Source organism: Saimiri boliviensis, chromosome 6 (genome assembly GCF_048565385.1).
Source record: "Saimiri boliviensis isolate mSaiBol1 chromosome 6, mSaiBol1.pri, whole genome shotgun sequence".
In the NCBI taxonomy this organism is placed as follows: domain Eukaryota; kingdom Metazoa; phylum Chordata; class Mammalia; order Primates; family Cebidae; genus Saimiri; species Saimiri boliviensis.
The window spans coordinates 35,232,420-35,254,529 of NC_133454.1; the positions used below are offsets into that span (position 1 = coordinate 35,232,420).

At 34.8% G+C, this 22,110-nt stretch overlaps 1 protein-coding gene and 1 long non-coding RNA gene across 3 annotated transcripts in view; one reads left to right on the forward strand and one right to left on the reverse strand.

Moving 5' to 3' along the window:
* Positions 1 to 22,110, forward strand: part of CNTN5 (contactin 5) — a 1,375,758-nt gene that overhangs the window by 296,159 nt on the left and 1,057,489 nt on the right. For both annotated transcript variants that reach the window (XM_074400462.1, XM_039471391.2), the window contains one exon: positions 7,359 to 7,497. The gene's annotated coding sequence lies outside the window, so the exon portion shown is untranslated. The remainder of the gene's footprint in view (positions 1 to 7,358; positions 7,498 to 22,110) is intronic.
* Positions 1 to 22,110, reverse strand: part of LOC141584812 (uncharacterized) — a 252,608-nt gene that overhangs the window by 104,883 nt on the left and 125,615 nt on the right. The gene's annotated exons all lie outside the window — the stretch shown is intronic.

Here is a 22,110-nt window from a genome sequence, read left to right on the forward strand (position 1 = left end):
AGAAAGGAGTTCAGATGATGGAGGGTGAGATGCGGTTTTTGGAAAGGCTTATTTTGGGGACTTTTCCAGTCTGTCTTGTTTTTTTTCAAGGTGATTCTTGGCACATAAGTGTATCACTAACATTTTGACATGCTCTAGAGAATCAAGGTCCTGAAAAGAATATATCACTGCTTAATACCAAGAAGCTACTATGCATTAATAACTTGCTTCATAAATTAATATTCTTTATGATTTTAGTGTTGCTACAGCTTTGATCTTAAAAATAGGAAATTTTTTTAGCAAAGTATAATTAATTTTCCGTAACTTACAGGATATTTAAGAGACCTTCTACAATAATTAACTGACTGTGAAAAAAACTTCCTATAAATACTTCTGTTGCTAATACCATATAGTAGATGAGTTTTTACAAAAGAGTTTGTATTTCTAATTTTTATGACAACTGGGCTGTTTCCACATGCACTTTTCATGTGAACTCCCAATTCTGGGGTTCCTTCTAGAGCAACATCCCTGGACATGCTCAGAAAGCAAAAATATCAGAGCATTTCTCTTTCAGCACTGATGCTGTGATTCACATCAAAAAGAAAACTTCAACTGAAGAAATAAAGATAAATTGACTAATGTGATGGCATCACATCATAACAATTTCAAAAACTTTTGAGAATTAAATGTCTTTTTTTTTTTTTTTTTTTGCAATTAACTCTCGATTGGGCAATTGCAGAGAGAGAAACATCATCTAAAACATATACAGGGAAGTCTGCATATATTTTTTTTCATTTCTTTACTAATGAGCCATTTTAACCTGACTCCTGCTCCCACCACTCCCCTCCCCGGAAGAACCAGCTGTCATTTTCCACAGCTGAGCAGGTTTGGTACCAGACAGGTGGCAGCAGGGTGGGGAAGAAATTGTGTCAGTGGGATGTAGTTAATCTGGAATTACGATGATCCACCTGGTCTCATTAAAAATTGACTGCATATCATGAATGGTTCACTACAAGACAATCAACACTTAAACGTTAAGGTTTTTAAATATTCTTGAAAAGACAAATACTAGCATTTGGTATTAATTGAAAATTTGCCATCTTGTACATATTAGATCAATGAAGTCCATTTAAAGATGACAGAATTTTGAATCTTGTTTTTAGAAAGGGTGAATTGAACTGTGCTATTCCAGATTCTAACATTCACTCACTCTGTTAGTTTTATATATTATAGGCTCTGTGGGGAAAAACAAACAAACAAACAAAAACAAAAAACTGTCTTGACATCAATAGCACTGGGTTGAACTTTCAATAGGTTAATATATTTGGAAGGATTTTGTAAACTGATCATTAGTATGTAAGTATGGAATCTACTGTTCTCATTGGTATTTACTTCATGGATTATTTTTAACTTTCACAATAACCTAGAAAATGTCCTTAAAGTGTCAAATGATATCACCAACCATGTGACTCAACTGACCTCCCTGCCGCAATGATAGCTGCCTATTGGTGCTAGATGCAGTTCTTATGTTTCTTCAGGTGGAAGTCACTGCCTCACAAAAGCCTTTTCTGAATGCCCAGTAATGGGCTGGATGCCCTTCTTGTGATTTCATGGCACCTGAGCTGACCCCTATTATAGCACTTATCAAACAACATTGGAATTGACTATTCACCAGTCTTCTCCTCCCACTAGAACATAATTTTTATGCTCCAAGACCTTATCTTGTTCACTTTTGAATGTCCAGTAACTAATGTTGTATATATCACATAATGGAGACTCAATAAAAATTACATACATTATTGAAGTCAATTCACTTTCTGTATATAAAGTATAGACATATATAAATTTTAAAAGTATATATGTAGACATTTATTTGATTTGCAATTTGAACCATGATTCTGGCTTCATTATGAAGAAAATTTTGAAGTAGACCAACAGTGGAATACAGAGAGACCAATTCAATGGTGAATGGAGAAAAGATGCTCATTCAAACAAAAGTGGGAGCGGAAATGGAAAAGAAACAGACCTGAGATATACACAGAGGTCAAATAAACATGGTTTGATAAATAAATTCATGGGTGAGGAAGAATGAGATGTCAGAAATTGCTTTATTAGGTCTGTCATCCCAGCACTCTGGGAGGTGGAGGCTGCCAGATCACTTGAGGTCAGGAGTTCCAGATCAGTCTGGCCAACATAGTGAAACACCGTCTCTACTGAAAATACAAAAATTAGCCAGTCTTGATGGCAGGTGCCTATAGTCCCAGCTACTCAGGGTAGGGCTAAGGCAGGAGAGTCACTTGAATCTGGGGGCAGAATTTGCAGAGCCAAGATTACACCACTGCACTCTACCTTGGGAAACAGAGCAAGAATTTGTCTCAAAAAATAAAAATAAAGAAATGGCTTTAGGATTTATGGTTTATACAGCTAGGAAGATGAGGAAAGTATTGATGGGGATTGAGAACACTGGAAGATGAGATGATTATGATTACCATTGCTGTTGGAAGGGGTAATGAAAGGAAGCAGACATCGTTTCTGATTTCAGTTTTACACATGTAATTTTGTTGTGACTTGGAGGAATCCAAGGGGAAAAAGAGGCATACATTTGGAAGTTGTTTTGTATATCTGTGATATATTGAAGTCATGGATTGCCTAGGAAGAGTTGAGTAGGAATTAAGGAAATCAAACATTGATGAATTCAATGCTTAAGAACCTACTAAGGTACAGAAACAGAAAAGTGAAATACTGAGAATGAAAGGTAGATACCATTGGGAAAGGAATAAGTATGATGTATAAAAAGGAGGGGAGTAAGTACATCTTTCTTCAATATAGTTGTATTGTGTAAGAATAAAATAGGGCAACTGTTGAAGGGGGATGTGAGATTAAGAGAATGTGATGGCTCATTTCATGTGTCAGTTTGACTGGGCCATGGGCTCCCAGACATTTGGTGAAACATTACTTTGGGTATTTCTGTTAGAGCATTTCTTGATGAGGTGAAAATGTCAGTTAGTTGACCCTGTAAAGTAGATGGCTCTCCCTAATGAGAATGGGCCCCATCCAATCAGTTGAAGTCCTGAATAGAACAAAGGGGTGACCCACCTGTGAGTAAGAGGGGATGTCTTCTACTGCCAGCTTTTGATCTGGGACATGGCTTTTTTTTTTTTTTTTTTTTTTTTTTCTTTCTTTAGACTTTGAAACATCAGCTTTTGCTGTGTTTTGATGCTGCCAGCCTTTGGACTGGAACTACGTTTTTGGCTCTCTTAAACCTTTAGCTTGCCAACTGCACATCTTGGGACTTGTCAGCTCCCATAATCACATAAACTAATTCCAATTTCATACACACATGTGCACACACACACAACACACACACAGATATACACGTTCACATCTTACTGGTTCTATTTCTCTGGAGAACAATGATTAATAGAGAAAGGAGATATATATGTGTCTATATATATATATTCAGAATACTTAAATGTATATATTACAGTTTTTAACATATTTTAATATATTTAAATACTGTTAAAAATAATCCCATTCATTGGCCTTCTTGGTAGTGTGGTATGTAATTAAACCAGTGGATCCTGTGGTCATATGTCCACCGATGTACCTCCTTTGATGTTAAGTGTGGCCACTGGTTCTATGTAATGTTCTGCAAGATCCATGTCAGTGGATCTGACTTGGTTACTTCTTGGGAGAGTGCTGCTAGCTAAAGAGATGTGGGCAAGAAAGGGAAACCCATACCTAAATTAGGCTTTGATTTTACTCAAAAGATATCCCTTCCACCTTCAGTAGAATCAAGGTGGAAGGATATTAGTGTAAACACCTTGCCCCCAAGTGGCTGGTTGAAGTCCTTATGGGATAATAACATATTGGTGAAGGATAGTGGGAGATCTCAGTGTAGCTCTCAGTTGCTGAAAGGTTGAAATTTCCACAGAGGTAGTAGGTAGATCAGCTTTTGTTGAAAGAGGATTCATGATTTCGGCACCATGTACAACCTCTATCTCTTCCAACAAGGCCACATTGTTAATGTGTCAATGTGCTTATACTACAAAGGCTGATGGAAGAGACTGGTTTTAGTTTGCTAAGCCATTGTGTGTACTATTTAGTGCCTCTTAGTAAATTGTAGAGTGTCCATAAACTCATATGTCTATTCCCCAGATCCCCCTGTCCCAGTCGTATTAGTTTTCTAGGGCTGCCATAAAACAGAATACCACCGACTGGGTGGCTTAAATGACAGAAATTTTTCTCATAATTCTGGAGACTAGAAGATCAATATGCAGATTGTTCCAGGCTTGGTCTCTTGCGAGGCCTCTCCCGGCTTGCAGATGGCCACCTTATTTCTGTCTTCACTTGATCACCACTCTGCTTGCACATGTTTCTGGTGTCTCCTTGCATATCCAAATTTCCTCTTCATATAATAACACCAGTGATGTATCACTTAGTGTTGGGCAATACATTTCATAAGATAATTTGTAGTAAGTTTCAGAAGTAGAAAGAAGACAAAAAATTATCAGGAAAACTTTTGTAAAAATCTCATATCTGAACAAGGATTTTAACATGAATAGAAGCTCTACAGGTGAACAAGGGTGGGAAGAGGTCATTTGAAGCCTCAGGAGCATTGCTGAATACCGTTTTGAAGTTACTATGTTGTTGATAAAGATTAATTATGAATTTTAAGCTTAATTACAGGGTTTTATTTTGTGCTATGTTTAAATATTTGTTTTTCTGGTCAGTAACACATTAAGAATAGAAAATTACAGGCAGTATCTATTCAAGACAGCCACCCTTGGATAAGGCACACATTTTTTTATTCCAGCCTTATGAAAGAGAGAAATGAGATAAACTCTAAAAAGAAGATACAGATATTGGGGATGATTTTAAATAGAGGGAATTATGATTGTAGAAAAGAAAATAAGAATATCAGGTGATTACGTGGCTTTTACAATTTTAGGCTATTTTTCCATCTGTAAAGTAAAATTCATGTTAGATTTAAAAAATCACAGCAAAACTATACAGGATAAATGTATGTTGACCTATGGTGACTGAAGCAATGTTGTGAAGTAATAAGGCAGCTTACTTTCTTTTTCAGTAAGTCACCTACTAATTTATTTAGATTTCATCTAGTTTTCAAAGAAATGAAGAGAAAAATATAGGGTGGCAAAGATCTTTCTCTTTCACACAGTGCAACTTGAGGTATAACAATTAATACATGTAAAACTTTCAGTTTAGGAATTTTTTTTCATCTGTTATTTCTTAAGACTGTTATCATAATTCCTTGAGTAGACATAGGATCTGACATCATTACCCCCAGAAATGGTATATGAGTGTTTAAGATGTAGGCATAAGTATATGGTAGAAACCTAAAGAAATCTGACTTTTGACTGCAGATGAAGTAGTCTCGTCACCACAAATTATTGTCTTAAAGACAAGCATGAGTTTATTCCAGAGACAAAATGAAAAAGCTTTGCTTCTAAGAAACAAACTTGAGGAAGTGATTTGAAAATGACAGCAAACACCACAACAACGATGTTCATTATAATTTGTTTTTCTTTTGCTTTGCTACTTCATAATAAAATGTGCAAATAATTGTTGATACTTCTTATTTACTCAATATGTGCTAGATATGTTGTTAAGCTTTTTATGTGCATTATCTTATTTAATGTTCTCAATATTTCCATAGATTAGGGGGAAATGATGCACTGTATAATTGCTAAGAAGTAATGACAGTAAAAATAACACAAATTTCTGACTTCCAAAAAAATTCACCTTAATGACAGCCCAAGATGAAAAAAAAACATAACATGTCAAATCCTAGAATAAAGATTTGCTGTTTGCTTAAGTAATTGTCATTCTGCCAAAGTTTGTAAACCTCAAAAAATGTCTGCCATTTTTAGTTTTTAATTTTGTGCACTAAGGCATAAAGAAGAAATTTAAAATTGTTAAAATATCAAGAAAAGAATAAAAGGAGAAGGAAAAAGGAACGGGGTCAAAAACAAGGGTAAGAGGAAGAGAAGAAGAGACAGACGATGAAACAGAGGGAGGAAGTGTTGGACTGGACCGAAGATAAAAAGGAATCTATTGTTCCTTCTGTTCACAATTTGTATACTACAATAATATCTATAATTTAGACTTGATATCAGAAATGCAAGGAATCTGTAGAGTTTTCTAGGTAAACAATCATATCATCTGCAAACAGCGACAGTTTGAATTCCTCTTTACTGATTTGGACGCCGTTTACTCCTTTGTCTTGTCTGATAGCTCTGGCTAGGACTCCCAGTACCATGTTGAAGAGGAGTGGTGAGTGAGAGTGGGCATCTCTGTCTTGTTCCAGTTCCAAAAGCTACAGTAATCAAAACAGTATGGAAAGGAAATCAGGTTGACATATTTTAAATTACTGATATTTCACTACTTTTCTTTAACAAAAATGTCAAGTACCTGAAGTTCCAAATAACATAAGTAGAAGTCAAAAGGTCAGTACCCTTAAACAGTAACAGCTACAAGCAATATAAGTTTTAAAACTTATATTCCTTACTCACATTGATTATGTCAGTAAATATAAATGCTCTATAAATATTCTGGAAATATTATTAAAGAGAAAAACATAAAATATTTGACTTTACTAAATTTGTAGTTGGATATGAGGATGGCAGATACATGAAGATGGTGTAAAATTGCTGAAAGCAGTAAGAGATATGTTATTAGATTCTTACTTAAAATATGTGTATGGGTAGCTGTGCTATATTTTTGATGCTAATACATCAATAAATCTATCAAAGATTAATAGAAATATAAATTTCTGTGTATGGAGAATTTTATTAAAATAGTACACTTTATTAGAAATAAAGAGAATAGAGGTGGCCTCATTCACGTAAATTTCCTTCAGATCACCAGGAAATTTGCACTAACATAATTTTCAAACATATTTTAAAATGTAAATCACTTATAAGCTTTTAAGAAAAATGCATATTGTAAAAAATAAAATATTTAACAATGTAAATGCTAGGAATAGCATAGAATTTTTTCATTATTATCTTATAAAAATTAAGAAAACCTGGGAATGCAGGTATAAGTTAGTGTGTTAAATATTTTAAGCTATTGTAAGCCATGTAAGCTTAGAATGACATTCTGTTATATTACTAAATACAAATTGTAAAGGATAAATTATATCTGAAAAAGCAACTAGATAAATATACCTAATTAGAAGTTGTAAGCATTTGTTTACATGGGTAAAAGGTATAGTGATTGTATGTATGTATAACTATATATATATATATATAACATTGATATAAAGTATTTAATAAAAAGAGTGGGATTTTGTCAATCAAAGTTGAAAAAAAGGATCATTCATAATCACAATAGTGTATGTCATTTCTTAACAGATGTCTTTAAAGGATTGCCGTTTAATGCCATTTGGGATCTACTAAGCATCATTTTTGCATGACTACGGCAAAAGGATTACTTTACAGAAACCAGTTCCTTCGTCAAGAGCATACTTTGGACCCTGTTTTCAGAAAGCAGGTACAGTTTATTTTTATTAAATTCCCTATAAAACTGAAAGAAATGTTGAATAAGAAGAACAACGTAAGATTCATGCATGTCCTTAACGGAGCTCCTGCTATAACTGCTCAGTATGCTAAAGCTTAATATGATATGTTCTCAAATTAAGTGATTTGTTTTTGAATTGAAAACACATTGATTGTGTCAGTAACATAAATGCCCTATAAATATTCTGGAAATATTATTAAAGTAACACAGTGAAATACTTGTTCATACTAATTGTTGAGTTTGAGATGAGGATGGCAAGTAAATGAACATGGTATAAAATTGCTGAAAACAATAGAAAAGCGATACTCAGAGGTAGCCTCCTGTTCCATGGTATCTTTCTCAACTGGCATATAATGTTCTAGTGGATGGCTTTTGTACTCTCATGTGCTTGAATTTTAAGACAATGTTTAAGTTAAATAAGCAGGAAGTCATGGGTGGAAAGAGTGAGAGTCATCTCCGCCAGGGAAGGGGATCTCCTAAAGGAAGATGGCTTTTATGCAGTTTGAACAGCAACTTCACATACTTATATACTTACATAATCCACAGAAATTACTAAGTCATAAGTATACGTATTTTGAGTAAAACTGGGCATTGTATAATAATAATCCTTTAAAATGAATACTCTAAAATATTTTGAAACGTATCATTAGGCATTTATTATTTATGCCTAAGTGGAACCAGTAGAATATCTTGAATTAAATCGGCGGTGTGCTACTTAACTACAATACTTCTGATGTACTTTTAAAATGATCAACCGAGAAGGTCAATGCACTATGAAAGTAGAATGATTATATTTCTTTTCTGCTTATTTATAAAATGTTGACAATATTATACCCCCACTTCAAGGCTATCACATGTTTTAACTTGTTAGGTTAATCCAGGTTAATTGATTCAAAATAGGAGAGGATTTTCCTCATCCTACTCTATGCTTTCAGTACATCGAAGCTTGAAAATTAGCATTAAAGAAGAGAAGTTACTAAATGTGGGCGAGAGAGCAGTTCTTCAGAAAGGTGTAGGAGTCTAAAGTTTTACCATGATATTTGATTTTTACTTTCTACTAGCCACATTCAAATTCTGGCATCTCATTGCAGAAAATGTTACCTTCCACGTATCTTTTATTCATTTCATTAAATCATGCCAGTTTGCCATCTTGATTGCATACTCTGACTGTAGCAGGTATCCCTAAAGTAATCTCGTGGAGAAAAGCAACCACATTAAAAAAAATTCAAATAATAAAAAACAAGGGAAAATAAAATATAAAGAAGGGAAGGAGAAGTATCTAACTGTGAAACTTCAAATCATGGGAAAGAATTGAGTTGCATATAAATCCATTGCTATATTTTAACATTAAGCAGATTTTAAGCTAAATTTTGCCATCAAAGTTTTGTTTGCTGCACTAAAAATTATTTAAAAATAAGTTATATACACAAAATAAAATTAAAATAGTCTATAATCTGTCTGTAAACATAAACATCTTGGAAGCTGTTGTTTCCTATATATATTTTGTCCTTAACTCATAATCATGGACGCACCTTAACAAATCAAACTCTATGTTATTTTTTTACTCCTGAGATATCTATGAATACTAGAGGTAAATTAAATCTAAGCACCTTAATTGCATTTGGTAATGTTAGAAACAAGTTGTTTATGATGCTTGTGACATTCAAAGAATGACAACTGAACCACCGCACACAGCACAGAAGCTGTATGTAAGAGAGTTTCAGATCTACTGCTCACTTCCTGATGGATGGTGGATATACGACTTGAATTTGTGCTAGAGTCACCAGCAGATGGGAATAGAATAGAGTAAATGTCTTGGACACCTGTGAAAGAGTGCATTCTATCAATTACCAACTGAACTGTATTAAATTCATGTAGTTCAACAGAACTGTAATTATTTTTTTAGAAGAGGCTCTTTGTCAATTCTATTAATAAATTCAGGTTTTAAGTTGAGGATGTAGGGTGCATTTAACTGCACAGAGATCCTGTGGAATCAGGTTTGGCAGAGCAGAGTGCACTCCTATGTCATTTTTGTTGTTACTTCTTCCAACTAATTGAAAAGCATATTGGTAGAATAGGAAGCAATTGAAACAAATGAGACAAACTAAGCACTCCAAAAAGACATAAGTGAATTAGAATTGATGAATCTGATGAGAGTGGATTCACAATGTCACTTTAAATAAAACACCATTTCATTCATATACTTGCTCCTAATCTGTCACTGTAACAACTGTAAACATTCAGCAGCAAAACTGACAGTTTCATCTTGATACAGCCAACTCAATTCCTGCCATAATAAGAGGCAATATATATTAAAAGGGGTCCCGAGTTCAGTCTTTGAGAATGAAATGTTTCACTCAATAACTTACACAACTCATCCAGGAGACACTGGCTCAGCTCCAAGAGGAAGAGCTTCATTTCATTAGAGAAGAGTCTGAGTGACTCTAGGTTTATAGATTTTTAGCATTGCCAGGATTCTCATCACCTCATGAAAGAAAACCTCTAAGTATCAATGCATGCAGCTCTTAGAGAGTATTATATTTGATGAGAATAGAGTAGAATGTGCTCTGAATTTCAAAAATCAGAAACCTAATTTTCATCACTAATGGTCTTGAGAATTGCATACAAATTCGAAAAGAAAAACTTTCATATTAGTTGCTACATAAGCATTACATATATTAACAGTGCTACTACTTACTAAAATGTTTACAGTGTGGCTAGATTTGAAAAACAATGAAGGAAGGTGATGGAGATGGTTTTGACTGAATACTTGAAGAACTTTCTAGCAATTGGAGTGTCCACAGTAATCTTTCAAGGGTCACGTGTCCAGATGAATGAAAAGTGTGATCTTTTTATCATCAGGAAGGGAGATAGAACAGTTCTACCCAAAACTGTTTTTCAACAATAAAAGCTTAATTCATTTTGAGGTGGTTTTTATAGACATCTGTCTTACCACTTATAAAAATTGGTTATTTATTTTAACTATACTTGTAGCTCTTTGTGTTTTAGAAAATACTATTTTAAAACATTTTATAGGAAAATTTGTTATATGAAGTATAAAATGCCTAGTATGGTGAACCAAAATAGAGTGACTTAAATAAATGTCTTTATCAGTTGCTATGAAACATTGTAATCTGAGGTTGTATGAATTTCTTAGGCAGCATTTATCGCTATCTGCCAGTTGTGGTTGTGGGAGGGGGTGGTTCAAGTTAGATATCAGTGGATTATTTTCAATATCAGCCTATCCATAGGAAATATGTTGGTGAATTAATATTTTCCAAGTTGAAGTTCCTAAGGATAGGTAACAAAACTGAATTTGCCCAAAGCAAGAGGAAAAAAAATAAGGAATAAATTTTAATGTGATAATGTAACAGAGCTTATAGGCTTTCTAGCATATAAATTTTTGCTAGTGTGACACAAGGCATCCACAAGTTGAAAACATGCAGACACTTTCATTAATATGAATGTATGCAAAATACCTCATATATGATACTTGCTGAGGAAATATTAACCTTTATTTAATATTTCTATTGTGGAAATAACTCATAAAAACAGAGGAAATATTTCCATTTAATCCGTGTTGTGCTTGTCTATACCGTTGAACCTCAAGGAAAGCTGCCGATGGAGGACACACTCCAAAATGACTTTTCTGGAATAGGTTTTGAGTATAAGAACATTTCCATCCACCTCTGCTTACATCCAAGCCATGGACACCCTTAGTCTGAATGCTAGTCACCTGAGCACCTCAGGGCTATCCTACAACATGAAGGGCTCTGTCTCTTCATTAGAAGGGTCTGAAATTCAGCTCACCTCTCTTCACTAAGCTTAGTATACAGAGTGAATCCCAGACAGACAGATTCTTAACGAGATACAGATTTTTCCTTAGAAACGGTCACATTTGCTGAGTGTACTGAGGCAATTCTGACAGAGGGCAAGATGATAGGCTTTGAAATAAAGCAGAACTAGCATTGACTCTCTGCTGTAGTATTTGCTAATGAAGATAGTTGGCTGCATCTTAGTTTTTATAAACCTCAGCTTTCATTTGACTATAAAAAGTGAATAATCTCTCATTTTTGTAGGGGTACAAGAAGTTCACACAAAATCTATCTTATCTATATCTACAAGCAATGACACACACACACACACACACACACACACACACACACGCAATCCCATTTATTTAAAGTTTGGCATCTGAAAAGTGTTTCTCAGGTGATTATTACTGTGACAGAATGAGTAACATCTATTTTTTAACCACTGAGTGGACAAAAGCTTTACTGAAAGTCTTGTAAGACTTAAAAAAGGAAAAGAAGTTTTCAGGAAAGAAGGAAAGAAAAGAGGAAAGAAGAAAAGAAGGAAGGAAGAAAGGGAGCAAAGAGGGAAGGCAGGTCAGGAGGAGGGGTGGGAGGAAACGAGAGAGGCAGGAGGGAGGGAGGAAAGACCAGGGAGGGGGGGAGACAGAGTGGAGAGGGGGGAGAGGGAAGGAGAGAGGAGTAGCGGAAAAGAAGGGAAGACAATATAGATTTGGCCTTTTTGGCGTTAATAATATTTGCTTTCTAGGTCTCTTGTGGGATATAAGACAAAGACAGAAAAGTGACACAATTCTGTCTGTCGTAAATGATTAGAAAATGGAATAAAAAGAGATCTCATGCATACTATAAATAATGATTACATAGTATTGTGCTGGATGCTGGATTTTGGGTTAGTACATAGCACTGTTTCCTAAATCTTGTGCTCTCCAGCATTTTAGAGGGCCAGGGGCTCTGATAATTGCATGTGTCAAAACACCTGTCAGCAGGATTCATGACTAGGTGCCACTCAATGGAAGATGCACAAGAGATAGGGAAAATGTAAAAGAAGCAGAAGTCCTATCGTCCTCATTCCAGTCACAGTGACCTCAGATGCATTGTTTAGTATCACATGCCTCAGTGCTGGAAGCTATGCTAATTGCTGGTTATCTAGAGTTCTGCACTGGCCAGCTATTTGAAAACTAGCAGTCAATTTAAGATTTAGCGGCGGTCTTGCCTGTCATTTATTTCTTCAACTCATCTAACTGTTTAAAACAAATTGATATCTGCATTTCTTTTTGGTTAAAATACTTTAAATTTTATTATTATTTTTCTGACCTAACCTTGATAAAGAAGATGCCTAAAAATACACACACACACGTGTGCACACACACACATTGAGACACACACACACGTGTGTGCACAAACACACATTGAGACAGACACACACACGCACACATACAAACACCCCAAATATATACAAAAGCTAAGGACATGCATAAAAATGGAGAGATACATTGTGCTGATAGATGGGAATACTCAATTTCAAGAGTCTTAATCTTCCCTCAGTTGGTTTTATTTTGGTCTAACTTCAAAAAGTTAATTTAGCAAAATTAAGATAATGTGTTTGGGGGCATTGTGGAGCTGTGCAGTAACTTCTAGAAGATACTAGAAGCCACGGAGAATATTTTATGTCTCTATGAAAACTTGATATAAAAGTGATGTAACACTAAAGACCAGTGGAGAAAGAATAATATATGATGTGATAAATTATGCTAGGAAAATATATTACTCATCAAAAATTAACATCTCTCAGAATGCCATACAATAATGAATTAAAATAACTATTGTTAGATGTAAGACTTCAAAACCAGAACTTTAAACTGTAGAAAGAAATCTTGGTAATAATTTCATTACCTCAACATACAGGAACATATTTTAGACCCACAAAAAGCAGTTAACAGAATGGCAGGCCTGACTATAATGAGAAATAAGTTAAAAAGAAAATAAAATTGTGACAAAACATCTTGGTGCCTAAACTTTTAATAACTCTCTTTTACCTGTAAAATAATAATTTAAAAAATGATTTGGCAATCATTACTTTAACAGATCTGCAGTAGATCAACTTTCCAAGTTTGCAGTTTGTCATTGAAGTAGATTGCAATGTTGTATTTAATTTGTTAAGTCTTCCTATCTCTGCACATTCATTGTGTGACTTGCCAGCTCTTCTCAGTAAAGGAATAAAATATTCATACTTCCCAGCACTTTAAGATGCTGAGGTGGACACATCACCTCAGGTCAGGAGTTCAAGACCAGCCTGACCAACATGGAGAAACCTTGTCTCTATTAAAAATACAAAAAAATAGCTGGGCATGATGGTGCATGCCTGTAATCCCAGCTACTCGGGAGGCTGAGGCAGGAGAATTGCTTGAACCTGGGAGGCGGAGGTTGCAGTGAGCCGAGATTGCACCATTGCACTCCTGCCTGAGCAACAAGAGGGAAATTCCATCTCAAAAAAAAGAAACAAAAAGAAAAAGAGAAGATAAATCCTTGTTTATCCACTGAGGCCTCCTGCGTCCCAGGCCAGACCCCACTCTCGGCTCCCCCAACCCCAAATTGGCCCTCAGGCTTCTTTTTGACTTGGTCAGTGAGCTGAGAGCAGGGCAGAAACAGAGTGCCCATCAATGTTGGCAGAATGGAGAAGGTGGCCTGGGTTTTCCTCAGGTTCAGATGTCAAAATTTCAATGAGACATCTTTCCTTCCTCTGCACTCTTAGGTCTCTTAGCTGTCTTAGGCCTCACACACACTTGATTCTTGACTTTGGGTTTAAGCATATGACTTTCTTTGATCAATTGAATTAACAAAAGTAATAGTATCCTAGCTGTGAGGTCCAGCCTTAAGACACACTGCATATTTCCATGAGCTGTGTTGTGCTTTTTTAATTGTCAAGAGAATGAGGAAAAAGAAAGTTATGTGGACTAGAGTCATCCCAGATGAACCATCCCAGCTAAACCCAGGCATAAACAGCTGACCTCCAGATGCCCAAGATGAGAATAAGTTACTGTTGTTTGAAAACATCAAGTTTTGGTGTGATTTGTTATGTAGCAATAGCTAATTGATAGAACTATTATTTACAAAGTAATTTATATTCTGCTTTTAACAATGCATTATCCCTAAATATGCATTTCAGTTTCCTTCACTAATTTCTCTGGTTATATTTTAACCCTTTCTGACAGGCCCTGTGCTCCCAATTACCCTTCTTTTTGTGTTAAAATTAAGATCAAGTCCTACTGTTTACACAGCGTCTCAGTTTCATCTCATATGAAATGAAAGAAACATGCATAATAACTGGTTTTATCAATATTTATTCTTCTGCTTTTATTTCCTGTACTTACACGTGTATATATATATATATATATATATATATATATGTATGTATTTTTTTGTTTGTTTGTTGTTGAGATGGCGTCTTGCTCTGTCGCCCAGGCTGGAGAGCAGTGGCAAGATCTTAGCTCACTATAACCTCTGTTTTTAAATTGCCTCCAGGGTTAAAGTGATTCTCCTGCCTTAGCCTCCTAAGTAGCTGGAATTACAGGTGTGCACCACTACCCCCCCAGCTACTTTTTGAAGTTTTAGTAGAGATGGGGTTTCACTATGTTGGCTGGGCTGGTCTCAAACGCCTGACCTCAGGTGATCCATCCACCTCGGCCGTTCAAAGAGCTGGGATTACAGATGTGAGCCACTGTGCCCAACCCCTATACAGTATTTTTAAAGCTAGGGACTTATACCAATCTGTGCCCCCATAATGTCTTCCACATAGTGCATTTTAAACTAATATTTGAAGAATAAATTACATAAGTAACAGTTGAGATGACTGGTATTCCCACTTACAAAGACAGATTTTTATATCATACACATATGCCTGTTTTAATTACAAATTATGTTTCCAGATTGAAGTTTTTTCTCTTACTTTGTTATGGTGTGCAACAGTTAAGGGAAAGAGAGAGTTAAAATGTAAATAAAGAGAATTGGCAACCACGCCTCTGCAAATGTTAGGTAACCTTCTAGTGATGATCTGTCTCCTCAGGGACAAGATGTCAAAATTAGGAAGTAGAAAACCCCTGCAGCTAAGGTATGGTAAATTAACTAATTAGTCTATTAGTATCAAAGATTACGCTGTAAATGGTTTCCAAGTGTTAGTATTTGCCTCGCTAAGTTTTAAGAGGTGATAGCCAGAGGTTCAAATATTAGAATGTTATTTCATGAGTGATAGAATTCACTTAGCAAAACAGTATTTATTTTTCCTTTCAAAATAAAGTTAAAATGTCTATATTTTTATGCATTGTAATTTAGAAGTTGTTGCCTGTCTGTGCTTTTTAGTGATGAGTTCATGTGTGGAAAGCATAATAAATTTTCCAAAAAACTGCCCTGGTAGTTTTAAAATTGCACATTATGGCACCAGATCAGTGTTTAGTCAATTCTATTCTATTACCATGATTGCAGATGTCATTTGTAAAAAGTTATGGTTTTATTTTATTGCTACATTTGGCAAGCTGGTATGTTTACTATTCAACCAATTTTTTCTTACCGGATTTTCTTCTGATACATTGAAAATGGGGGGAAAAACACATTTTTTGATCACCTATGATTTAGGTGACTTTTGGAATAAGATGAAGCTGACAGATTTCAGGGAAATAAGCTTAAAATTTGTAGTTGCTTATACCTATAAATTATCATGCATTCTTTTTGCTTTATAGAATAGGGAAAATCTGCAAGACTTAGTGTGACCAAAACTTCATAGGTTTAATCTACAAACAATATTCATACTCAATATTTCCTAATTATTTGCATCTCAAATAGGCTGATTAAATATTAAGCCTTTTATAATTACTTTCTGAAAATAACTTTTAATGTGTTAATTAAGATATTTGATACTAAGCTAGCACATAGAATGGGAAATATTTCAAAAAATCTCTGAGACATTATTTGGGGTTAAAAGGAAGGTGAAAATTGTCTGTTGTGTCTATATGTCACTGCAGGAAATCATACTCTAAGATTTCAATGATGCATGGCAGTGGAAATAACATTGATGAATACAATAGACTTTCCCATAGACTGAGTTTTCCAGGTCATTTAATTCTCTCTAGTGTCTTCAAAACTCTCCAACAGAGTTAATGATAACAGATTGTCGTATTATTGTCCTCATGGTGACCTGCTTGAGTAGAAGATAAAAAATGCCATACTCTCAAAGCTATGGGTAAAAATGTAGTGATTACCAACTCATCACCTCTTTCTCTTTTTTTCTTTCTCTGTCTCTCTCACACACACAATGCATTGTAGGCTTTTATTAAAAATATAGATTATCAAGAATGAAATCAGGAGCTGAAAATTAAACCAAAACCAAAACTAAAAGGGCCAGCACATACAAGGCTTGAGTGATAAAAATCATGTCCTTTGCTCTTTAAAAATCTCAGACTCTCACTCTCAACTACATAGGCATCTTGGAAAGCAATTCAAACAAATTTTATTGTCTGGCTTCACAAGTCATGAGAGTAAAAAGAGAATGTGAGAAGATAAATAGGCCTCTAGAAATACACACAGGACTCTTCAATAAATTGAGAATTGACAGCCCCATAGTAGCAGCTAAGGAAACTAAGCATATAAAGAATTCCACTTGCAAAGCAACTTTGAAATAGTTCATAAAGTAGCCAACAGGTGGGAAGGTATGTTGATGGATATGAGACTTACCTTAATTTGGTCATTATGTAGTATATACATGTATTGAAATAACACACAGTACCACATAAATATGTATAACACACAGTACCGCATAAATATGTATAATTCTTATGTGTCATTTTAAAACAAAAGTTTACATACATAGACACAGATGCACACAAACAGAATTAGACCAAGCCACTTCCTAAGCAATATTAGTATATTGTTAATTAAGTTTGTACTGTGCAATAAAGGTAGCTACTAGCCACATGTGGCTATTGAACCCTTGAAATTGTGCTAATTTGACATATGTTGTGAAAATAAAATACAACACAAGTTTCCAAGACACAGTATGAATAAAAGGAATATAAAATATTTTAATATCATTTAATCTAGAAATGATAGTACTTTCAATATATTGGGTTAACAAAATACATTTTTTAAAATAACTCTATTTTTTTTTTCTTTTGGTTACTCTTATAAAACTTGTTTACATATATATGGCTCATATTTGTTGCCTGCATGTTTCTATTGAATAGGGCTGATCTAAAGAATTTCAGCAGTGTTAACATATTTACGGATGAATCTAAGAATAAAATGTATCTCTCTTTTATGACTAATTCAGCACATGGCTTTTATAATGAATGTCTTAGCCATATCTTAGTTCAAGAAAACATAATATATATATATATATATATATATATATATATATATATATATATATATAAAAGCTATTTCCTTTAAGCATTTTTTTCTTTCTTTCTGGAAAGTTGATTCTGCAGCCTTCTAGAATTTTTAAGGTTCTTGTAATAATTACACAAGAGCTTCTAGGCAGTGATTATTTTTCTTCTAAACCATTCATAAATAACTATGATTACATGCTTGGAATGAGAAGATCTCTAAGGAAAGTCATCTGTGTAGCTTAAAGAAGCATCAGCGTATCCCAGCTGGAAGAGTGAGGCACAGTGTAGCAATGAGACTCCGCCAAACCAAAGTCTGTGGCACAGACCTTAACTACCCTCAATGCCGCGTCTAATTATAGTAAACTTAGTCACACCATTTGTTCTTGCTCTAGGCCCAAACAGTGCTTGTGTCAACCCTGATTCTCAGTTTTGGCTCTTGGAGGCATACAGTGATTACTCAAGTTATGATAAGAAATAAATGAGAAAGTAGAACAGAATAAAGGGCTTTAGAACATTTAAATACCTCAATGTTTAATAGAATTCCAGAATATTGAAAACTACTAATAGAAGTATGCAACCAAACAAATATCACTACAGTATAAAACAGATTTATTTAGTTTGCTTAAAAGTAGAATTCTGTCCTAAAGTTTAAAATTCCATGAAAACCATCAGTAGTTCCAGCACAATGAATTATAGCTCCAAGTGTAAATCTGGAACTACTATTTTGATTAAAAATTATTCATATGTTGGCCTATGTTATACTTATATATGCCAATATCATCTTTAAATTTGAAGATTTGCATAAGTAGGGTTATTTTAGTTATTTTCTATTTAATAAAATATGAAATATAGTTCTAATACACATTGTTTCTGTATTGCCTAACTTGAGTAGGTGTGATTTGACTTTCTGGCCTTCAGCCTAACTATCAGCAAAGCCTAATAGACATATATGAAACAATAATGAACATTCACTGTATTCCTCAGCAATACCTCCCCGGAAGTCATGTTCAACAGCACCAGAGCTGTTTCGACCACTGCTTGTAGGCCAAATGCACAAAACCTGTAATAACAGCAGTAGTAAATATTCAGCATTGATTTGCTAAGTATCAGAATCTGTTCTATGATTGATTCTCATAGCAACTTACTAGTTCAAGCTTATTATCTCTAGGAATTCAAAGCAGTGAGATCAAGAAGTAACTATTTGAAGGGGTTTCAAATCTATGCAATCTTGTTCTGAAGTCTCCGTTTTTAGCCACATCTCTCTTCTTCCCCATAGAAATCTTTGATCTTTTAATCCTGCTAATGAAAACATAAGTTATCTGGAGTCATGTTACCTATATGGTGCCCATGCTAAAAATTCTAGATATTTTTATAATACAATTTCCATATTCTTTTTGGAAGTTGCTTTTTTAAAATCTCGGTTCCCTTTAAGCATACACTGAAAGAAGTTTAACAGGAGGTGACCCGAAGAAACAAGCAGAAGTGAGAGAATGGGGAAAACGAGACAGAGAATGGAGAAAAGTCGAGAAATGGCATCATAATGAACAGATCCACACGTGCGAGTAGTCGTATTGCTCCAACTTCTTGCATATCCTCCCTCTGAGTTTTCATTCAAAACATACCTCAGAATTCTCACAATGATAGATGGAAAGCTGGGAAAAATATGCCCCTAATGAGCCTCATGGGTGACGGTTGACTTTAGGGCTAATAAGACTCAGATCCCTTTCAGGCTGCCTTGTACTTGGTTAAGCAAGCTCCCATGGTGCTAGAGAAAATCTTGAGGCGGAGAAGCAGCTGTGAGACTCAGACCCTTGAGATGGCAAAATGAGTACAAGGACAGTCCTCTGTGCCTGCAGGTGGGCTGATGCACCATTGTGGACCGGGGCATTAACAGCATCTGCTACTGAGGTGTAATTAAAATAGAGTCAGAGTCCCTGGAAACACAGAGAATCCTACAGGAAATTTCATCAGGAAATGTGTGAGCTTTCTTCACCCTAACCTCATCCTTGGACAAAAAAATAACTTTTTGTTTTTAGATTGATGATTTAACCTTTGATTTATTGGAAGGGTATGGTTGTACACAATAGTAAATTCAATAAATGTCAACTACACTTTTGTAACTAGTCCCTCAAACACGAGGAAAGTTCAGTTGAAAATATTAATCAAATTAGCTATTAGATATAAAATTGTCAAAATAAGTTGGTTAAGAGAATGTTTCAGTTGTTTGTGAGACGTGGTTATATCTTGGATAAACAACCTAAGTGTGTAATTTGTGCACTCTGAGTTGTTTGTATGGCATGACTCAAACGGGTATACTAGGTAGGAAATAATCTGTGGTGGCATGGAATGCCTTAACATTTATTTTATTATTTGTCTTCTATTTCTAATACTGTTACCTTTATTGTAAAATAAAAGAAGCTTTTTTTTTTTTTAACTATTTCTTCCTCAATTTTCTTAATGCCTTATAAACTAGAAAAGAGTAAGGACCAGGCCTGGTGCAGTGGCTCAGGCCTGTAATCCCAGCACTTGGGGAGGCCGAGGTGAGTGGATTGCCTGAGGTCAGGAATTGCAGACCAGCTTGTCCATTACGGTGAAACCCCGTCTCTATTAAAAATACAAGAATTAGCCGGGCGTGGTGGCAGGTGTTTGTAATCCCAGCTACTCAGCAGGCTGAGGCACTAAACAGTAGATATAGAAAGAAGATCAATATGACAATTCACAATAGGAAAAGGGAAACATGCTTGGGGTACAGTTTTTTTTTTTTTTTTAAATTACCATGTTCAAAAGAACTTTAACGAGAATTTTGAAGTAGCATGAGGATGCATACAGAACATTACTTCATGCCCTATGAAGCCAGAAGGGGAATCATAGTGTAGGTTTTTCTAATTTTTCTCTGTATCTTGTTAGAGATGGGGACAGTACATTCAGTTTTTTCTTAATATTAAGCTGTATGTGAAATGAAGATAAGCATAATCTTAGAAGAGACTTTTGAAAAAATGTGTTGTAAATATGGAATTTAATTTATAAATATTACAGTCAAATAGTAAGTTACATATTTTTCCAGGACTATTATTTTCTACTTGAGGCTGTTCAAAGAACGAAAATGTATAAGAAAAATTTTTTTTGGAATATCTAAAGTATAATGTCAGTATTTATTTATATGTTCTATAAAAGTTTAAAAAATCAAAACAGTATAAATCGTTACTAAGTGTTGTTTGTTTTCTTTATGATTTAATGACTACTATCACATTAAAATGGAAAAATTATTCAATTTTAGGATAGTTCAAAGTATTATATATCATATTACATGCTTCAGTTTAAATTTAGAAATTTATTTGTAAAAATTAAATTGCTGTAAGATAGAAAATAAATTTTTCTATACATATTTTTGGAGAAAGGTTCCTTCAATTTACATTAGCATTATAAGGAGGTGTTTATTTTATACTTTTATGAACACAAAGCATCTTTCAATATACAATACAACAAAATATCTTCTTTTTTTTTGTTTTGTTTTGTTTTGTTTGTTTGTTTGTTTGTTTTGAGATGGAGTTTCGCCCTTGTTACCCAGGCTGTAGTGCAATGGCGCGATCTCGGCTCACCACAACCTCCGCCTGCTGGGTTCAGGCAATTCTCCTGCCTCAGCCTCCTGAGTAGCTGGAATTACAGGCACACGCCACCATGCCCAGCTAATTTTTTGTATTTTTAGTAGAGACGGGGTTTCACCATGTTGACCGGGATGGTCTCCATCTCTTGGCCTCATGATCCACCCGCCTCGGCCTCCCAAAGTGCTGGGATTACAGGCTGAGCCACAGCGCCTGGCCCAACAAAATATCTTCTATACAATATCTCCTCATTTAAAAATGTTTGACTTCTTTATCTTTCTCCCAAGCATGACCAAACAGCTCTAAACTTGAATCTTAATTGTTTTTCTTTCATAAAACTGCTTCTACTGAATTGCATTTTGGTCTTTGCTGTTTATTTGTATTGAGGGGCATAATAAGATTCAGTAATAACCAAATCACAGGAATGACTAAGGCATGCTGTCCACTATGTCTAACAAGGGGTTGGGATGGAATGAGGGGTGGAGAATGTCTCTTTTTTCTTACTGCAGAGAACAGTTGTTCATTTTTGGCATAATTGTTTGTTACTGTTCAATTTTATTTTGTTGCTATTTTTATTGTTCAGTAAGAATCAGGATGGTTATTTTAATCTCTCCAATTCTGTAAAAGGGGGTAATTGTTGCTGTTTAATTTTATTTTGTTGCTATTTTTATTGTTCAGTGAGAAACACGATGGTTACTTATTTTAATCTCTCTGATTCTGTCATTTATAGTATTTCCTTCTGCTTTGGCTGATGAGAGGCTTAAAATCAAAGTCAGAATGGAAGCCAAGGAACTG